The following is a 22,122-nucleotide window of genomic DNA, read 5'->3' on the forward strand; positions in this document are numbered from 1 at the left end:
AGGTGCCTCAAATAAGCGAATCATACAGTATTTGTCCCTTTGTGACTGGCTTATTTCATTAGCAGAGTGTTCTCAAGGTTCAAATGTTGCAGCATGTGTCAGAATTTCCTTCCTTTTTAAGGCTAATATTCCGTTGTGTGTATATTGTGCGCATGGTTTGGAATGGGCCACGTGCTCTGGAGGTGTCTCAGTGGTCCCGCAAGCAGCTGCCAGCTCCTCAGACACAGGAGAAAATGGCATATGCTCCAGGCTGGGGGTCACCTGCGGGACTCACCAGCTCTCCAGCCCCAGCCAAGGGTCCCAGGGCCTGCAATGCCCCATCCTCTTGGGCTCCGTCCTTCCTTTGTGAGCTCTGGGCCCTCTTCCCTGTGGAGACCTTTCCCAAGGGTGAGAGAGCAGGTCTGGCTCCCTCCATCTCCAGCATCTCTCTGCCGTGCAAACAGAAAACTAGACATTGGAGCGTTTGTAAGAGTTGAGGGAATCATGAGGCTAAGGGGAGGGTGCTGTGGCCTTTTTCCTTCCTCCCCAGCCCTCCCTCAACAGATGGATTTGCCACCCCTCCCGGCCAACTGAGGGGGCTCCAAGAGAGTCCCTGATAGAGATCGGGGTGCCTACAAGAAGGGGAGTGGCGTTGCATTGCCTGCTGGGATGTCTCCTCATGCAGGAGACTTGCTGAGCTCCCCTCTGTGTGGTTTAGCTAGGAAAAAAGTACCGAAGAGACATGGCTGGGCAAGGAGAGGTGCCGGCGCTTGCTGGGGCTGACTGTCCTCCTGATCCTGGGGAGCTGCTGGCCAGACGAGGGGACCCCAGTGGATGGGACTGTGAAGCGTGGGGCAGGAGCTGAGGGACTGCGGAAAGCTCTCTCCCTTTCATGGGAACTGTGCAGTGGGCAAGAGCTGCAGGGGCTCCTGCGAGCCCGGGGACGTCCACCTGCACAGGCCGTCAGGAGCACCGGTGAAGTGAGAAGACTTGGCCCCTGTCCACTTTCCTCCTGCCAGCCCCAGTGGCCTGGGGGAGAGGGAGACTGGGGAGGCATGGTGTGAGGAGGGGACGTGAGACCCTGACCCCGTCCCTGGGGCCACAGGCCAGACCTAAGCTAGGTGGACGAGCATTCGCTGGGATTAGTGTTAAATTAGTCTGGACTGAGCTTTTTGATACCGGAAATTGACCAGGAAGTGATGGGAGCTGCTTGGAATATTTGAAGGGATGGAAAATAAAGATTTGATGAGGCACAGTTGGAGGCAGTAATTGAAAACAAATTTTAGAAACTCATTTTGTATTCATACTTCACTTGGTCCAAATACTCATCTAGAATTAAAAATACGAAACTCTCCAAGGGGAGATGAGAAACCAAAGGTACAGATGTGGGGTTGGGGAGCAGTAATGTCATGACCCTGGCCTGGGGTGGGGAGAGGAGGAGGCAGGGAGGGGATCCTAGAGCCCTCTCTTGGGTCGGGGGAGGCACAGAGCCGAGCGGGGAAACAGTTGGTATTTTGCTTTCACTTAATTGTAGAAAAATGAGCATCTGATTTTGAGAGCAGGACAGGGGAGGGAACCGTCTGTGCCATAGGAAAGTGGAGAAGAGCTTCCAAATTAACAAGGGGAACGGAAATGAGTGGTTACCCATCTGAGAGAAGAGAACAATGTAAGTAGCAAAGATGAAGAAAACAGAAAGAATCGTATCAAGTATGTCAGTCATTCCACTGAAAGGGAGAGCCTGTCAGAATGGCGGATGAAACAAACCTGAGCTCTAAGCTGTTTACAAGAAATGCATGCAAAGCAGCAGGATGAAGAAAGGCTGGAAGTAATTAGGTGTGCAGACAGACGCAAACAGAAATCAGGTGGGGCCAGTAGCGTTAACATCAGATAAGGCGGACATGTGAACATGAAAAGCAAAAGTTGTAAAGATCAGTCTAAACCTGTATGAACTAAGCAAAATGTGGTTAAACACACAAAACAAAAGTACTAGAAGTGTACAGAGAGTTGGACAAAAATATGTTTACAGTGAGAGATTTCAATACACATTTCTCAGCATTAGACCAAGTCAATAAAAAGGAACGATATGCAGGAATGGTCACTAAATTAGATTTAATAGGTGGGGATTCTTTCCTCTATGAAGAGAAAACAGACATCCTATTCATAGGTCCCTGGACCTGCTACAAACGTTATCTGTTTGACCACAAAGAAAACCCGAACCAATACAGAAAAGTAAAGAAAAAGACCATATTTTTATCATAATCTTATAAAATTGGTAATAGATAATAAAGATGTGAATATAATATTAACTGCTTTGACATTAGGAAACATACCTCTAGAAAACACGTAGAGAGGACAGTAAGAGGAAAATTAAATTGAAAACTATTGGAAAGCAATGAAAATAAGAACGCTTCATTCCCAAACCTCTGGGATACAGCAAAACCACATTCAGTGGAAAATTAAAGACTTAAATGCCTTTGGTATTAAAACAGGACAAAAATAAAAAGACCTACTTACTCAGTTTAAGTACGAAAAGAAAGTAAGGAGATGGAATTGATAAAGATAAAAACAGAAATTAATGAATTAGAAAACCAAATTCAAGTTTACATTCATCTTTCTGTTAGAAAGGCTGAGCGTGGACTGGGCTTTGCAAATGTGATAAACAGGAAAACCCGAGCTCATCGTGACTTGCACTTTTCTTGGTAAAGGGAAAACGAGATAGCGGGAGCATACAAGGTTAGCAATGAGAAGCAGACATAATTGCAGATTCAGGAGAGATTAAAAGAATTTTGAGGAAACTATTCAACGCTATGGCAACAAGTTAGAAAAGCCGGAGGAAATGGAGGAGGCAGAAGCGTATGAGCCTCCCAAAGGGGCACGCTGAAGTCAGATGCCTTGGGTCAAACCTGGCTCTATCACCGACTAGCTGTGTGGCCTTAGGCCAATTACTTAGCCTCTCTGTGCTTCAGTTTCCTCCTCCATACCATGGAGATAATAACAGTTCCCACCTCTTGGGTGGTTGTGAGGATTAGAAGAACGAATGCCTGGAAGGTGCACGGCATGAAGGCTCAGTGAGCACTGTCCTTACTGTTGGTGGCAGTGTTTTTATTAAACAGTGTTGGCCCAACAGGTTATCCATCTAAAAGAAGATAAACGTGGATTTCCATCTTGCTTTGCATGTAAAACAATTTCTTGATGAGCTCGGAGTGAATAATAAAATGATGCAAGTCTTACCAGGCCATCTAGAGATGGGAGGAACAGCCTAGGACTGCAGGGGGCCCTCCTCGCCCAAACTAGGGTCGGAGAGTTCTGTGTGACTCTCAAGAGCGTGCAGAGCCACAGACACAGTCAGGGGACAAATGACAGAGTAAGGAAAATACCAGTAACTCAGAGGGCTATCGTCCGAAGAGCTCTTAAACACTGGCGAGGACAGCACAGAGCACCCAGAGGATAGCACAGAGCACCCAGAGGATGCGGGCCAGCCGGGCGTCTCGGCACGAAGGCATGTGTGGGATGGCTCGGCTCGCCCAGGGCGGGGAAACCCCGGCCAGGGAACAGGGAGCACGTGGCACCCGGCGGGCTGACCGGGCCTCGGTGGGCCCTGACGGCCTTGCGGGCCCCGAAGAGGGGTGCTCTCCTGGGAGGCCATCTGGCAGCACCTGTGAAATTAAAAAGCCAATTTCCCTGTGAATCTATTACAAAGAAATAAAAACCGGTAAGCTCAAGGAAGCTGATGGAGCATTGGTGAAAAACCCGAAGCAAAGTGTTTTCCCATCAGCAGAGACTGTTACGGCCATGTGCTTATTAAACACTATTAGTACTAATATTAAACAGCCGCCAGAATGGGTGGAGTGGATTCCCGCTGTCCAGCGGCCTTGGAGAGATTGTGCCCACACCACTGAACGGGAAGAGAAGGCGCAGAAGCGTGAGTTTGATCAGACTCTATTTTTGAAAAGAATGACAACCCCAATGGGTCGTATATTTTAATTTTATCATCGTACATTATAGGAGCATTGAGAAAAACTCAGGGAAAACATACTAGAATTTTACCGGGCACTGACATTGAGGAGGAGGCAGCTGAGTGTGGAAAAGAAAGGCTGCTCTAAAAAACATTCATCACATTTATGCACGTTTGTAGAATTATATTTGTGCGATTATTGTGCAGAAATAAAATGGGAAGATTCTTGCCATTTTTAGAGTGAATATACTTCAAGTGTGATGGGGTCGTACTTGATAGGTTTGCTGTGAGTTGGTGTGGTTCCCAAAATCGGGGAGGGCAGGAGAGCAGTGGCCGGTGGGCCTTGGAGTGCCCTCCGCATGCCCAGCTGTCTCCCTTCTTGGCGGTGGGGTGGTCGGCGGGGGGCTCCGCGGCTGGGTCCGGACCAGGCGGTGACTCAGGTGGGTTGCTGCCAGGCTGCCAGTGCCCAGCTCACCGTGACTTGCACTTTGCTGGTGTCCTGCCCAGCCCAGCCTCCGCCAGGAAGCCCTGGCACTGCCTCCCCAGCTGGTGCGCCAGCACCCGTGGCCCTTTGTCCTGACTCCGCCCTGGCTTCCTGGGCGCTGCCTGGGAGTGGGCATGGCAGGAAGGCCAGGGGGTCAGAGGGAGAGCTGGGACCTTTGCCGCATCCTTGGGGGAGGTTCCCTCTCACTCCCGCTGATGCCCTGGGCGGTAAACCTGCAGCTTCTCCGACCCAAGGCACAGTGATGAGCGAGGAGCAGCAGAAGAGAGACCCTGGGCATCCTTCCCCGCATCTACCCTGGAGGGGCAGCTGCAGCTGGGGCAGGTGCTGGGACAGGGCCAGCTCTGCTCACTCTATTCCTCTCCAAGGAGAGGCTCTGTAGACAGTTGACTGACTGGGGAAAACTAGTGTCCTCTTGTGGCTCACCGTTGGGCAGTTAAGAGTTGCAGGCCAGGACCCTGCCTGCCAACTGCAGGGATTGGAGGGGACCCGGGACGGGGGTGCTCCTAGGTCAGAAATGACGTGCAGCGGGGTGAAGCCAAGTTCAGCCCGCCCCAGTCCATACCTCACCATCCTCACTCCAGCAAGCCCTGGCCGTCAGCCTGGGGCAGCAAGCCCACCACTGGTGCCTCGTCCAGAAGTTGATATGCGAAGGCCCCCCGACCAGCTGGAGGGTGCAACAGCTGGCTTCCAGTGAGGATGTGGGGAGAGCAGACTGCAGGGGAAGCCACCGCAGGTCCTGAGAGGGAAGACTGTGTGTATGGACGGCAAGGAGGAAAGAGAAACGCAGCCTGCCTGGAGGTGGCTGGAGGCATAGGCCCGCTAAATGTACTAACTTAGGGAAACAAGCGTGTTTTTGTAGCTCACCGAAGCTAAGCCTCTTTCAGTGGATTATTTTGGAAGGAATTTCACTTCCCAAAGTTCTTTCCTGCAGTTTGCTTCATTAGGATCCTGCAACAACTGCTTGAGATTTTGACATAACTGTTTTAACTGATGATGGGGAAATCAGGTCCAGAGGGGGTGAATATCTTTCCCAGTTCACACAGCTAGAGAGCCGTGAAGCTAGATGCTACATGCTGCCTCCAAATGAGTTTTTTAACTAAACTTTCTGCTTTAGAATTGTTTCAGATTTACAGAAAATTGCAAAGACCGTTACAGTGAGTTCCTGTGTAGCCTGCACGCGGATCCCCCTATTGTTAATATCTTTCATCAGTGTGATTCATTTGTCACCATTACTGAACTGGTCATTATTATTAACTACAGTCCATGCTTTATTTGGATTTCTTTAGTTTTCACCTAACGTCCTGTTTCTGGCCCAGGACCCCATCCAGGAGACCACCTTATGTTTCTTGCCACGTCTCCTTAGGCTCCCCTTGGCTCAGACTTTCCTCATTTGTGATGACCGTGACAGTGTAGAGGAGTACTGGGCAGGTGTCTTGTGGACTGTCCCACGATTCGGGTTTGTCTGATTTTTTCCTCCTGGTTAGACTGAGGTTGTAAGTTTGGGGAGGACCACAGAACAACGCCATCCTCCTCACGTCCCTTCCAGGGAACATGCTGCCGCCATGACTTTCACTGATAGTGTCGACCTCGATCGCCCGGCTGAGGTCGTGTTCATCAGGTTTCTCCTGCGTAGACTTACTCCTCTGACCTGTCCACACCATCCTCTTTGGAATGAAGTCACTACACGCATCCCACCCTTAAGGAGACGGGCTGTGCTCTGCTTCCCTCAGGGGGCGTTATCTACGTAAACTATTTTGTAGTTTACGGAGATAGTATGTAATTTTTTATAGTAAAGTACGTAAACTATCTATGTAAACTATTCTTCTATAAGGGAGATTCTAAAAGTATTTTCAATTTATTTTCCTACTTTCTTAGAGTGAAGAGACTGAATGTAACATAAATAGTTTAATGGCTTTATTGAGATATAATTCAACACCATATTATTCACCCATTTAAGTGCACAATTTAATGTTTTTAGTTATTTGTGCAACCATCACCACATTCTAGTCTTGAACGTTTTTTGCCCCCCTGAAAGAAACCCCATTCCCATTAGCAGTCAGTTCCCACTTCCCGCTCCAGTCCCCTGCCTCAGCCCTAGGCAGCCCCTAGTCTACTTTCCGTCTATAAATTTGCCTTTCCTGGACATTTCATATGAACGGAATCACGTACAGTGTACTCGCGTGTGACTGGCTCCTTTCACCTGGCATACTGTTTACCGGATGCATCCACATTGCAGTGTGTATCGGAACTTCATTCCTTTTTACGGCTGAATACCATTCCATGGTAAGGATGGACCGCATTTTGTTTATCTGTTCATCAGTTGATGGACATTTGGCTTGTTTCCGCTTTTTGGCTATTATGGATAATGCTGCTGTAAACACCCACACATAAATTTTTATGTGGACATATGTTTTCACTTCTCTTGGGTACACACCTAGGAGTAGGATTGCTGGGTCATACGTAACTCTATGTTTAACTCTTTTGGGAACTGCCAGGCTGTTTTCCAAACCAGCTGCAGCATTTCCCATTCCCATCAGCAATGTAGGATTCCAATTTCTCCACGTCCTCAATAACATTTTTTGTCTGTCTTTTAAAAAAATATATATCTGTCCTAGTGGATGTGAAGTGGGATTTCATTGTAGTTTTATTTGGTATTTCCCTAACGACTGATGATGGCAAGCATCTTTTCATGTGTTTATAGGTTATTTGTTTATCTTCTTTGGAGAAATGTCTGTTCAAATCCTTTGCCCATTTTTAAATTGGGTTATTTGTCTTTGTGTTATTGAGTTGTAATAGTCCTTTATATATTGTGATACAAGTCCCTTATCAGGTATGTGATTTTCAAATACATTCTCCCATTCTGTGGCTTTTCTTTTCATTTTCTTTTTTTTCCAAGTAATTTTATCAGGATTATAATGGCTTATAACATTGTGTAGTTTCGGGTGTACATTATTGTTTATCAGTTCCTGGATACACTTCATCATGCTCACCCCCAGTAGTCTATAATTTTTATCCATCACCATATATATGTGCCCCTTTATCCCTTTCACCCATCTGCAACCCTCTTCCCCTCTGGTAACCGCTAATCTGTTCTCTTTATCCATGTGTTTATCTTCCACATAGGAGTGAAATCATGCAGTATCTGTCTTTCTCTGTCTGGCTTATTTCGCTCAACATCACACCCTCTGGTTCTATCCCAGTTGAGGATATGAGACAAATGGGACAGTTTTCTTTTGTTACGGCTGAGTAGTATTCCATTGTGTGTACACACCACGTCTTCTTTATCCATTCATCTATAGATGGGCACTTGGGTTGTTTTCACATCCTGGCTATTGTGAATAATGCTGTAATGAACATAGGGCTGCATAAATCTCTTTGGATCATTGATTTCAAGTTGTTCGGATAAATACTGAGTAGTGGGATGGCTGGGTCGTATGGTATTTCTATTTTTAATGTTTTGAGAAATCTCCATACAGTTTTCCATAGTGGCTGCACCAGTTTGCATTCCCACCAGCAGAGTATGAGGGTTCCCTTTTCTCCACATCCTCTCCAACATTTGTTGGTTTTTGTCTTGGTAATTATAGCCATTCTGACTGGTATAAGGTGATATCTCGTTGTAGTTTTCATTTGCATTTCCCTGATAATTAGTGATGTTGAGCATCTTTTCATGTGTCTGTTGCCCATCTGTATATCTTCCTTGTAAAAATGTCTGTTCACATCCTCTGCCCACTTTTTGATTTGGTTGTTTGGTTTTTCTTAGTTGAGTTGTATGAGTTCTTTATATAGTTTGGAGATCAACCCCTTGTCTGACAAATGATTTGCAAATATTTTCTCCCAGTTGGTGGGTTGTCTTTCCATTTTCTTCATGGTTTCCTTTGCTTTGCAGAAACTTTTTAGTCTGGTGTAGTCCCATTCGTTAACTTTCTCTTTTGTTTTCCTTGCCTGAGTAGACATGGTATTCAAAAAGATGTGGCTAAGACCAAAGTCAAAGAGTGTACAGCCTATATTTTCTTCTAGGAGTTTTATGGTTTCAGATCTTACATTCAAATCTTTAATCCGTTTAGAGTTAATTTTTGTGTATGGTGCAAAATAATGGTCTATTTTCATTCTTTTGCCTGTAGCTGTCCAGTTTTCCCAGCACCATTTATTGAAGAGACTTTTCTCTCTCCATTGTATGTTCTTGGCTCCTTCATCAAAGGTTAACTGTCCATAGATATGTGGCTTTATTTCTGGGCTTTCAATTCTGATCCATTGACCTGTGTCTCTGTTTTTGTACCAGTACCATTCTGTTTTGATTACTGTAGCTTTGTAGTATATTTTGAAGTTGGGGATTGTGATGCCTCCAGCTTTGTTCCTATTTCTCAGGATCGCTTTGGCTATTTGGGGTCTTTTGTTGTTCCATATACCCTTTTGGATTCTTTGTTCTATTTCTGTGAAGATTGTCATTGGGATTCTGATTGGGATTGCATTGAATCTGTAGACTACTTTAGGAAGTATGGACGTTTTAACTATGTTTATTCTTCCAACCTACAAACGTGGAATATCTTTCCATTTCTTTGTGTCTTCTTCAATTTCTTTCAGTAATGTCTTATAGTTTTCAGTGTACTGGTCTTTCACCTCTTTGGCTAAGTTTATTCTAGGTATTTTATTCTTTTTGTTGCAATTGTAAATGGGATTGTATTCTTGATATCTCTGCTAGGTTATTGTTAGTGTATAGGAATGCAATTGATTTTTTAAAATTAATTTGGACCCTGAAACTTTGCCATAGTTGTTAATTATTTCTAATGGTTTTCTAATAGTTTTCTGGTGGATTCTTTAGGGTTTTCTATATATAGAATCGTATCATCTGCAAATAGCCAAAGTTTCACTTCTTCCTTTCCAATTTGGATTCCTTTTCTTTCTTTTTCTTGCCTAATCGCTCTGGCCAATACCTCCAGTACTTTGTTGAATAGGAGTGGCAAGAGCGGGCACCCTTGAGACTTGTTCCTATTCTCAGAGGGATGCCTTTCAGTTTTTCCCCGTTAAGGATGATGTTGGCTGTGGGTTTGTCATATACGGCCTTTATTATCTTGAGGCACTTTCCTTCTATACCCATCTTCTTAAGAGTTTTTATCAAGAATGGATGTTGGATCTTGTCAAATGCTTTCTCTGCAACTATGGAGATTATCATGTGGTTTTTGTTTCTCATTTTGTTAATGTGGTGTGTCACATTGATTGATTTGTAGATGTTGAACCATCCCTGTGTCCCTGGTATGAATCACCCTTGATTATGGTATATGACCCTTTTAATGTATTGCTGTGTTTGGTTTGCCAATATTTTGTTGAGGATTTTTGCATTTATGTTCATCAGCGATATTGGCCTGTAATTTTCCTTCTTTGTGTCATCCTTATCTGTCTTTGGTATCAGGGTGATGTTGGCCTCGTAGAATGTGTGAGGAATATTTCCATTTTCCTCAATTTTTCAGAATAGTTTGAAAAGAATAGGCACTACATCTTTGAATGTTTGGTAGAATTCTCAAGAGAAGCCATCTGGTCCTGGACTTTTGTTTTTTGGGAGGTTTTTGATTACTGTTTCAACCACTGTACTTGTGATTGGTCTGTTCAGATTCTCTGTTTCTTCTTGATTCAGTTTTGGGAGGTTGTATGAGTGTAGGAATTCATCTATTTCTTCCAGGTTATCAAATTTGTGGGCATATAGTTTTTCATAGTATTCTCTTATAATCCTTTGTATTTCTGTAGTACAGTATTTCTGTAGTATTACTTTTGATGCTTTCTTAATCCTTTCTCTATTAAGTTGTAATTGAGTCTTTGCCTCCATATTCTGGTAGAGAGCTGCAGGTTTTGGATCATGTCTTTGTATTTATCTCTGCTCAGAACTTTGTAGACCTTTGCCTTTTTGCTGCTGGTGTGATGGCATCTTTGATTATTTCTTGTAGGGGAGGTCTAGTGGCAATGAGCTCTCTCAGCTTTTGTTTATTTGGGAAGGCTTTTTTTAAAAAATTTGAGTTCATAATAGTTGACATCATTGTGAAATTTCAGTTGTACATTATTTCTTGTCTGTCACCACATAGGTGCTCCCCCTCACCCCCTGTGCCCACCCCACCCCCCTTCCCCTGGTAACCACTGAACTGTTTTCTTCATCCATGTGCTTGTTTATATTCCACATATGAATGAAATCATCTGGTGTCTGTCTTTCTCAGTCTGGCTTCTTTCTTTTTTTTTTTTAAAAAAAAGATTTGATTTTTTCCCAAACCACCCCGGTACCTAGTTGTATATTTTTTAGTTGTGGGTCCTTCTAGTTGTGGCATGTGGGATGCCACCTCAGCATGGCTTGATAAGTGGTGCCATGTCCGCACCCAGGATCCGAACCGGCGAAGCCCTGGGCCACTGAAGCAGAGCACTTGAACTTAACCACTCAGCCACGGGCCTGGCCCCAACAGTCTGGCTTATTTTGCCAAGCATAATTCCCTCCAGGTCATTCTAAGTTGTTGCAAATGGGATGAATTTGTCTTTTTTTCTGACTGAGTAGTATTCCATTGTGTGTATATATATATGCCACATCTACTTTATCCAACCATCAGTCGATGGGCACTTGGACAGTTTCCATGTCTTGGCTATTGTGAATAGTGCCGCGATGGACATAGGGGTACATATGTTACTTTGGATTGTTGATTTCAATTGTTTGGGTAGATACCCAGTACTGGAATAGCTGGGTCATATGGTAGTTCTATTTTTAGTTTTTTGAGGAATCTCCATACTGTTTTCCATAGTGGCTGCACCAGTTTGCATTCCCACCAGCAGTGTATGAGGGTTCCCTTTTCTCCACACCCTCTCCAACATTTATTATTTTTAGTCTTAGTGATTATAGCCATTTTAACAGGTGTAAGGTGGTATCTTAGTGTAGTTTGATTTGCATTTCCCTGATGATTAGTGATGTTGAACCTCTTTTCATGTGTCTGTTGGCCATCTGTATATCTTCTTTGGAAAAATATCTCTTCATATCCTCTGCCCATTTTTTGATTGGGCTGTTTGTTTTTTTGTTGTTCAGTTGTGTGAGTTCCTTATATATTATGGAGATTAACCCCTTATCAGATATATGATTTGCAAAAATTTTCTCCCAATTGGTTGATTGTCTTTTGGTTTTGATCCTAGTTTCTTTTGCCTTGCAGAAGCTCTTTAGTCTGATGAAGTCCCACTTGTTTATTTTTTCTTTTGTTTCCCTTGTCTGAGAAGACATGGTATTCAAAAAGATCCTTTTAAAATCAATGTCAGAGTGTACTACCTATATCATCTTCCAGGAGTTTTATGGTTTCAGGACTTATCTTTAAGCCTTTGATCCATTTTGAGTTTATTTTTATTTACGGCATGAGATAATGGTCTACTTTCACTCTTTTTTGCATGTAGCAGTCCAGTTTTCCCAACACCATTTATTGAAGAGACTGTCTTTTCTCCATTGTATGTTCTTGGCACCTTTGTTGAAGATTAGCTGTCCGTATATGTGTGGTTTTATTTCTGGGCTTTCAGTTATGATCCATTGACCTGTGTGTCTGTTTTTGTACCAGTACCATGCTGTTTTGATCACTATGGCTTTGTAGTACATTTTGAAGTCAGGGATTGTGATGCCTCCAGCTTTGTTCTTTTTTCTCAGGATTGCTTTAGCAATTCGGGGTCTTTGGTTGCCCCATGTGAATTTTAGGATTCTTTGTTCTATTTCTGTGAAGAATGTCATTGGGATTCTGATTGGGATTGCATTGAATCTGTAAATTGCCTTGGGTAGTATGGACATTTTAACTATATTTATTCTTCCAATCCATGTGCATGGGATCTCTTTCTATCTCTTTATGTCACTATCTATTCCTTTCAATAATGTCTTATGGTTTTCATTGTATGAATCTTTTGCCTCCTTAGTTAAATTTATTCCTAGGTGCTTTATTCTTTTTTTTTTTTGGCAATTATAAATGGAATTGTATTCTTGAATTCTCTTTCTGTAAGTTCATTAGAGTACAGAAATGCAATTGATTTTTGTAAGTTGATTTTGTACCCTGCAACTTTACTGTAGCTGTTAATTATTTCTAATAGTTTTCCGATGGACCCTTTAGGATTTTCTATGTATAAGATCATGTTGTCTGCGAACAGCGAGAGTTTCACTTCTTTACTCCATATTTGGATTCCTTTTATTCCTTTCTCTTGCCGAATTGCTCTGGCCAAAACCTGCAGTACTGTGTTGAATAAGAGTGGTGATGGTGGGCATCCTTGTCTTGTTCCTGTTCTCAGAGGGATGACGTTCAGTTTTTCCCCATTGAGTATGATGTTGGCTGTGGGTTCGTCATATATGGCCTCTGTTATGTTGAGGTAATATCCTTGTATACCCATTTTGTTCAGAGTTTTTATCATAAATGGATGTTGAGTCTTGTCAAATGGTTTCTCTACATCTATTGAGATGATCATATGGTTTTTATTCCTCATTTTGTTTATGTGGTGTATCACATTGATTGATTTGTGGATGTCGAACCATCCCTGTGTCCCTGGAATAAATCACACTTGATCACAATCTATGATCCTTTTGATGTATTGCTGTGTTCGGGTTGCCAATATCTTGTTGAGGATTTTTGCATCTATGTTCATGAGTGATATTGGCATGTAGTTTTCCTTTTTTGTGTTGTCCTTGTCAGGCTTTGGTATCAGAGTGATGTTGTCCTGTAGAAGGTGTTAGGAAGCATTCCATCTTCCCTAATTTTTTGGAATAGCTTGAGAAGGATAGGTATTAAATCCTCTCTGAAAGTTTGGTAGAATTCTCCAGGGAAGCCGTCTGGTCCTGGGCTTTTATTCCTTGGGAGGCTTTTGATTACTGTTTCAATCTCTTTACCTGGATTGATCTATTTAGATTCTCTATTTCTTCTTGATTCAGCTTTGGGAGGTTGTAAGAGTCTAAGAATTTATCCATTTCTTCTGGATTGTCCATTTTGTTGGCATATAGTTTTTTGTAGTATTCGCTTATAATCTGTTGTATTTCTATGGCATCCATTGTTATTTCTCCTCTTTCATTTCTAATTTTACTTATCTGAGCTTTCTCTCTTTTTTTCTTTGTAAATCTGGCTAGGGGTTTGTCAATTTTATTTATCTTCTCAAAGAACCAGGTCTTTGTTTCATTGATCCTTTCTACTACCTTTTTTGTTTCAATAGCATTAATTTCTGCTCTGATTTTTATTATTTCTCTCCTTCTGCTGATTTTGGGCTTTGTTTGTTGTTCTTTTTCTAATTCAATTAAGTGTAGTTTGAGATTATTTATTTGGGGTTTTTCTTGTTTGTTAAGGTGAGCCTGTATTGTGGTGAATTTCCCTCTTAATACAGCTCTTGCGGCATCCCATATGAGTTGGCATGGTATGTTTTCATTTTCATTTGTCTCCAGGTATTTTTTGATTTCTCCTTTAATTTCTTCAACAATCCATTGCCTGTTCAATAGCATGTTGTTGAGTCTCCACATCTTTGTCCTTTTCTCAGCTCTTTTCTTGTGATTAATTTCCAGCTTCAATAGCATTGTGATTGGAAAAGATGCTTGTTATTATTTCAGTCTTCTTAAATTTATTGAGGCTTGCTTTGTTTGCCAACATATGGTCCATTCTTGAGAATGTTCCGTGCGCACTTGAGAAGAATGTGTGTTCTGCTGTTTTTGGATGGAGTGTTCTGTATATGTCTATTAAGTCCATCTGGTCTAGCTTTTCATTTAATTCCACTGTTTCCTTGTTGATTTTCTGTCTGGATGATCTGTCCATTGATGTGAGTGGGGTGTTGAGGTCCCCTACTATTATTGTGTTATTATTAATGTCTTCTTCTAGGTTTGTTAATAGCTGCTTTATGAACTTTGGTGCTCCCGTGTTGAGTGCATAGATATTTATAAGTGTTATTTCCTCTTGATGGAATGTCCCTTTGATCATTAAATACTGCCCCTCTTTGTCTCTCTTTACTTGTCTTATCTTGAGGTCTACTTTGTCTGATATAAGTATTGCAACACTTGTTTTCGTTTGCCATTAGCTTGGAGTATCACCTTCCATCCCTTCGCTGTGAGCCTGTGTTTGTCATTGGAGCTGAAATGTGTTTCCTGGAGGCAGCATATTGTTGGATCTTGTTCTTTGATCCATCTTGCCACTCTGTGTCTTTTTATTGGAGAATTCAATCCATTTATGCTTAGGGTGATTATCGATATATGAGGGCTTAATGCTGCCATTTTATCACTCGTTTTCTGGTTCTCCTGCATTTCCTTTGTTTCTCGTCCTGTGTATTTTGGTCTACCAAGCAAGTTATGTACTTTTCTATGTTGTGTTTCTTTATTTTCTCCTTATTTATTATTTGTGTCTCTGTTCTGCTTTTTTGCTTAGTGGTTACCCTGAGGTTTGTATTCACAATCTCGTGGATAAGATAGTCCCCTATCTGATGACCTCTAATTTCCTTAGACTAAACCAATTCAGTCCCTTTCCTCTTCCCCTCCTAAGTTGTTTTCTCACATCTTATTCAATCTTGTGTTATGAGTCTGTGGTTAAAATGACAAGATTGTCTTTGTTTTTGGTGTTTTCCTTCCCTTTGTCTTTAATGCTGTAGTTGAGTATTTGCTATCCTGCTCTGAGTCTGTCTACCTATTTAACTCCTTACTCCGTGTTTTGTAACCCTTTTCTCCCCCTTTTTTTTTTCAGGTATGAGGGCCTTCTTGAGGGTTTCTTGTAGTTGGGGTCTCATGGCTATTAACTCCCTTAGTTTATGCTTGTCTGGGAAAATTTTTATTTCTCCATCATATCTGAAGGACATTTTTGCTGGATAGAGAATTCTTGCCTGAATGTTTTTGTCCTTCAATGATTTGAATATGTCATTCCATTCTCTCCTAGCCTGTAAGGTTTCTGCAGAGAAATCTGCTGAAAGCCTGATGGGAGTTCCTTTGTAGGTTATTTTCTTCTGCCTTGCTGCCCTTAGTATTTTTTCATTATCATTCAGTTTTGCCACTTCACTACTATATGCCTTGCAGTAGGTCTTTTTACATTGACATATTTAGGAGATCTGGCAGCTTCTTCCACATGGATTTCCTTCCCTAGGTTTGGGAAGTCCTCAGCTATTATTTCTTTGAACACACTTCCTGCTCCATTCTCCTTCTCTTCTCCTTCTTGAATACCTATAATTTTTATGTTGCATTTCCTAATTGAGTTGGATATTTCTTGGAGACTTTCCTCATTTTTTTCTAGTCTTAGTTCTCTCACCTCCTCTATCTGGAGCATTTTAATACGTGTATCTTCAGTTATGCTGATATGCTCCTCTTCATCTCCTGCAAAAGCTTTTGCCTCAGTAGAGGGCTTCCGTCTAGGCTGCAAGGGTCCTAGGGAGTCCTTGATGTTCCCACAAATGAACGTCCCCTCCCCTATTCCTTCCCTCTAGGAGGCCTCCTGTGGTTGTGGATCGCAGTCTTTAGGGGAGGGAGTGAAGATTTCTCTTACCCTATTCCACCTCTGAGGGGGGCTCCAGCCTCTCCGCCTTCCGTCACATGGCTGCATGGATCTCTCCGATGATTTTTGTGTTGGGTTTGGATGTCCTCTGTTGGAGTATGGGTTTTTTCATTGTATATTGGAGGGGGAAGATTTATGCAAGATCTCACTCCACCATGATGCTGATGTCACCTGGGAAAGCTTTTATTTCTCCATTGTATCTGAAGGAAAGTTGTGCTGGATAGAGTATTCTTGGCTGAAAGTTTTTGTCTTTCAGTATTTTGAATATATCATTCCATTCTCTCCTAGCCTGTAGGGTTTCTGCCAAGAAATCTGCTGAAAGCCTGATAGGGGTTTCCTTTGTAGGTTATTTTCTTCTGCCTTGCTGCTCCTACTACTTTTTCGTTATCATTAACTTTGCCATCTTTACTATTATATGCCTTGGAGAAGGCCTTTTAGCATTGGTGAAATTAGACATTCTATTAGCTTCATTTATTTGTAAATCTGGAACCATCCCTAGGTTTTGGAAGTTCTCAGCAATTGTTTCTTTGAACAAGCTCTCTGCTCCTTTCTCCCTCCCTTCTCCCTCTGGAATACCTATAATCCGATGTTGCTTTTCCTAATTGAGTCAGATATTTCTTGAAGAATTCCTTCATTTAAAAAAAACTTAGTTCTGTCTCCTCCTTCACGTGTAGAATTTCTACATTTTTATCCTCTAGAAAACTAATTCTTTCCTCCGTAAGATCAATTATATTTCTTAATGATTCTAGATTACATTTTATTTTATTTTATTTTATTTTTTTTTTTAGATTACATTTTATTTAATTAATTGTGTTTTTCATATCCAGAATTTCTGCTTGATTTTTTTTTTTTTTTTTCAGTTTCAATCTCTTTGAAGAGATCCGTTTTCTTCCTGAGCTCCTTGAATTGTCCTTCCATGTTTTCTTGTAAGTTGTCGAATTTTCTTATGACGGCTATTTTGAATTCTCTGTCTTTTAGGTTGTAAACTTCTGTGTCTTAAGGGTTGGTTCCTGAAGAATTGTCATTTTCCTTCCGGTCTGAATTGTTGCATGATGTTTGATGAGCTAATCTTTTGTGAGGGCATTTGTGGTATTCTTAGGATGCAGATTCCACCTGTCAACGCTAGGGGGAAGCAGGAGCAGAGTTTCTGGCCCCACTCCATCTGCTGGAAGTTGTGGGGGTATTACGGGTGCTTGCCCCAGCCTGGGGTGCGTTCAGGCAATTGTGTGGACCATCCTTGGCAAGCAGGGCTTTCTTTCTGATCTGAGCCAGGGACACTCTTTGGCACATCAGGGGCACTCCCCCTCCCTGCCAGGAAGGTGATCACTGGAGGCCTAAAAGCTGCCTCTGCCTCTTCCCACAGCTGCCCAGACATGTTCCCTCTTTGGGGGCTCAGCAGCACTAGAGTGCCTGTGCACGGGCCTGTGCTGTGTTTGCTCCAGTGTGTAGATCTGCTGCAGTTTCTGCTTGAGGCCCACAGGGCTGCTGTGCTTGGTGGGAGGGGCTTCCTCACTGGGACCCGAGCTAAGGCTACTCCTTGGCTGCACAGGGGCATGGTGGTCTCCCCCTCCCCACCAGGAAAGTGAACATGAGCCGGCTCAACGCTGATGCCACCTTTCCCCACAGCTGCCCAGGACATGTTCCCTCTTTCGGGGCTCAGCAGCACTCTGAGTGCTCACGCCAGCCTGGCGTGTGCTTGCCCCAGCGCATAGATCAGCTGCGTTCTCTGTTTACAGTTTGTGGGGCCACTATGCTTGGTGGGCATACCTCATTGGACCAAGCTAGGGTAGCACCTTGGAGGCACAGGGACATGGTGGGCTCCTCATCCCCCCTGGGAGAGCGATTGTGAGTGAAGGCTAAGGGTTACCACTGCCTCCTCCTACGGTCACCCTGGTGCATGTTCCCACTTTCCAGGCACCTGCACCAGGCTGGAAAGAGTTCGTGTGCATGCACAGGGCTGCGGGCAGACAGCAGGGCTGCTCACCTAGCTCTGCACCTTCCTGCGGTGCCAATCCATCCACCCTCAGGTGTATAGCTGCATGTGTCTCTCAGGCGTCCTGTGGTGCTATTGTTGCTTCCTCCACTGTTCAGTGAATGTCCATTTAGTTGTAGTTTAAAAGGGGGACAGACAAAGGGAACAGCTCACTCTGCCATGTTGCTGACGTCACTCTCCTTTTCATTTTCTTGGTGGTATAATTTGCAGCACCAAAGTTTTTAATTTTGATGTGTCCAATTATTTATTTTCTTTTGTCATTTGTGCTTTTAGTGTTGCATCTAAGAAATCATTGCCTAATCCAAGAATGTGAAGATTTACTCCTATGTTTTCTTGTAGTCGTTTTATAGTTTTACTCTTACATTTAGGTCTATGATCCATTTTGAGTTAATTTTTGCTTACAGTGGTAAGGGTCCAACTTCATTCTTTTGCATGTGGATATCCAGTCATCTCAGCAACAATTGCTGGAAAGACTATTCTTTCCTCAGTGGATTGTCTTGGCATCCTTGTCCAAAAGGGGTTTATTTCTGGACTCTCAGTTCTAGTCTATTGATCTTCATGTCTGCCTTTTTGCCAGCATCACAATCTTGATTATATGGCTTTGTTGTAAGTATTGGAATTGAGCACTCCGGGTTTGTTCCTCTTTTTCAAGATTGTTTTGGCCATTCTGGGTCCCTTACATTTACATACAAATTTTAAGATCAGCTTTTGCAATCCTGCAAAAAAAGCCAGCTGGGATTTTAACAGGAATTGCACTGAATCTGTAAATCAATTTGGGGAGTATTGTCATTTTAACAATATCGCGTCTTGCAATCCATGGCTGTGAGGTCTCTTTCCATTTATTTAGATCTTCCTTAGTTTTTAACAATCTGTTGCAGTTTTCAGTGTACAGTCTTGCACTTCTTTTGTTAAATTTTGTTAAATTTATTTTTAAATTCATTTCTTCTTTTGGGTGCTATTGTGAGTTGGGTTATTTCTTCTAATCAGCATCTGTCCTTGCTGCTGTCCACCACAGTTCTCTCCCTCATCCTACCTCTTTCCGTCTACATGTCTAAACAGCCCTGGCCTGAGAACCCAGATCCCCAGGTTGGTTAGAACACTCTGTGTAATGAGATTCAGGACGTTTGGGAGGGGGCTCTGCTGTGAGGAACGGCCATGGACTATGTTGCTTCCTGTTGGGTAGCTTTGGCGTGCCTTTCACTTCTCAGGGAGATGGCATCAACTGGGTGACTGAGCCTGCACTTTGGTGCCTGCCAAGCATGGGTTCAAGTCCTGGTTCTGCCACCTATGAACTGCGAGAGCCCGGACAAAAGTTCTTACAAGCCTCCATTCTCTCTTCGGTGAAATAGGTGTGATATCTTCTTTCTTGCTTAGGATTATGATGAAAGGTTCCATGCCTCCAGTTTACTCTGAGTGCTCAATAAATGGTGGCCATGATGATTAAAAGCAGCCCCAGGCATGACACGACACTTGCCATTATCTGATAACTTCATGTTTGTCCCTAAAAACATTTTATTAGCCCCTTGGAACAATTTCGTATAAGGTTTTATGCTATCAGCCTAGCTTTTTGGCTACTTGAAAAACGTGAGCTGAATTCTGTGCCACATACCAAGATAAAATCTCTTCCATTCACATCATTACCACGAATCTTCCCAGCTTTATTTAATTACAAAATATAATTTTGTAAATATATATATTTATAATAAATATGTATATTTATAATAAATATATTTATAACATGTAGCAGATGTTAAAAAGTAAATAACATGATTTTCTTACAGCAGTTTCTTAAAGGAATGAACACGGATCAAATGGAGCTCATCCTTCTAGTGAACTGCTGTCAGTAACCGCTTAAATCAGTGGCTCTCCAGCTTCTCCTGGAGGACTTTTTACACCACCAATTGCTGGGCCTCCTCCGAGAGTTTCTGACTTAGTTGAGTGGCTAGGGCCTGGGAATCTGCATCTCTAACGGGTTCCCAGGTGATGCTGCTGCTGCTGGTCCAGGGGCCACACTTTGAGGAACACCGACTTAGTCTTCTTGTACTTTTTAAGTAGATGATGTTGTTACTGAAATTTCTGTCTCTGAACCCGATGCCAAGCCAAATAATGGGAACAGAGTCTTGAGTGGAAGAATAAAGGCCTTATTTTCTTTGCTGGGCAAAGGGCTCATGCCTCAAAAGTTGCTCGCTCCCCATTGAGAAATGGGTAGGGGTTTTTATCTGGGGTTTTAGGTAGGAGAAGGGGCCATGGCCTTCTTGGTCAGCATTTTCCCATCGGCCTGTGTCTGGGGCTGCTTCCAGCGGAGGAGACAAAGGATTTCTCAGATGAGTGTCGTTGGCTGTTTATCTCCACGGTGGAAGGTAGACTCTGACCGAGGAGCTGGGCCTGGGAAGCTTAGGTTTCTTGATATTCTCTGGACATTCGTTTCTCTGTAAAAGAACTTCAAGGTCCTGTGATCAGGCACAACTTTAGTGGGAGCCCAGTTTGAGGTCATCTGGACTTTAACCATTGGTAGCTTCTATTTGGCTATAAGGCTCAGGGGGTCAGAGGTTAAAGAAACAAACACTTACATGTGAGTGTAACTAAAGACCCAGGGAACTGGGCACGTGTGCCTTTAGTTTCAACCCATATATGGGGGGTTCATTGTAGGGAAACTGACATCAGGGCTGGTATTAAGAGCCGAGCCTGCAACAACGCTAAGGCCTGGGATTATCAGATAGGTTCCTATGAGGGGGCGTTTGTCTTAATCACTTCACTGTGGACTGGGGTCTGGTCCTCACAGCCGTGCGGGCCCAGTAATCTGCCTGAGTCAGCAGGACGAGAGCTGAATCCACCTTGTGGGGCAAGGTAGACGTTCCCTGAGCTCATAGAGATAAACGAAGAGGTCAATGCGTGTATTCACAAGTGAGATCTCGTCTACTAGATGAGTCAGTCTGACGGCCGTTCTGCCTATGTGGACAACCCACGGGGCAGCCAAATGATGATCAGAAATGACAGCTTGTCAGTTTACAATAACAAGAATAACTGCCTAGTCAACCATACCAGAACACCCTCTTCCTGTTTGCAAATGGCCGGGAGCCAGGGTTTTGGAAGCTAGATTGGTGGACACGGGATGGGAACCGAGGCCCGCTGTCAGTCTGCAGAAGCCTGGGCACCTCTCCGCCAGTGGGGGTGCCTTGCCAGGCAGCTGTCTGCTTAGCCAGTGCTCCACTCTCCTGACCCGGGCTGTGAGGGGCTCTGCCAAAGCTGGCCTCGTGTGGGCTCACAGCCCCCTCTGGTCACGTGGTCTTCCTCCAAACTAGTGCTTGATTAAGTTTCCACTTATTAGGCTCATCTGCCAGGCCTGCACTCAGAGTTCCATTTTGGCTGGAGTTCTGGGTGTTCCCGAATGTTCCATCTCTCACTCACAGACAGTCTCTGTCTCCTGACAACAGGAGTTTCCTGACAACTTGCCGTTTCAAGTTTCTGGAGGGCGCCTCAGCATCTTCTCACAGAATCTTTATTTCAAGATTCTAATTCAAGGGGCTTTTCCAATTCTCCTCAAAGTTCACTTCTGACACTTGGATGTATCGCCTCGGTGCAGCTAGGTGTCAGAACCCCGTTCTGAGAGTTTGTTCTCCTCGGTGACCTCAGCTGCATGTGGACCCTCTTGCGGCTAGCTGGCTGTCTGGCCCTGGCCCCTCAGCTCAGGAGCAAGGCCAGGGCCGTCCCCTCCACAGTCTGTGCACAAGCACTCCGGCACCCTCCGGTGTCCGAGTCTTTCCCGCCTCCCTCTGTCTAGTGAAAAGGAGAGAGAACAATCATGCAGATTCACTGCCTAATGCTTTCCCTTCTGCTGTTAAAAAGATAGTAATTTTCCCCCAATAGCTATTTCTAACCTAAGTATTCCTTGAAATTTAAGCAAAGTAACTTTTAAGCCAATTTTTTCATTCATTCAAAAATTGTTTGCTAGCTTTAGGTGTATTTGCTGAGAAACATATTGCTAAACGATTGATCATTTCGGTCTCAGCTTAGCCCGTGCCCAGCCCTGTCTGTGGGATGATCTGGTGCATCGGCCTGTTTCCACCACCTTCTGAGGTCAGGCGCCGTGCTACATGCTGCGGATCTGGCATTGGACAAACTTGAGATCACTGCCTTCACGGAGATTCCAGCCTGTGAGGGGACAAGGAGTGAAGAAAAACAATCAACAAATAGTCACACAAAC

Source organism: Equus przewalskii, chromosome 10, assembly GCF_037783145.1.
Source record: "Equus przewalskii isolate Varuska chromosome 10, EquPr2, whole genome shotgun sequence".
Classification (NCBI taxonomy): Eukaryota; Metazoa; Chordata; class Mammalia; order Perissodactyla; family Equidae; genus Equus; species Equus przewalskii.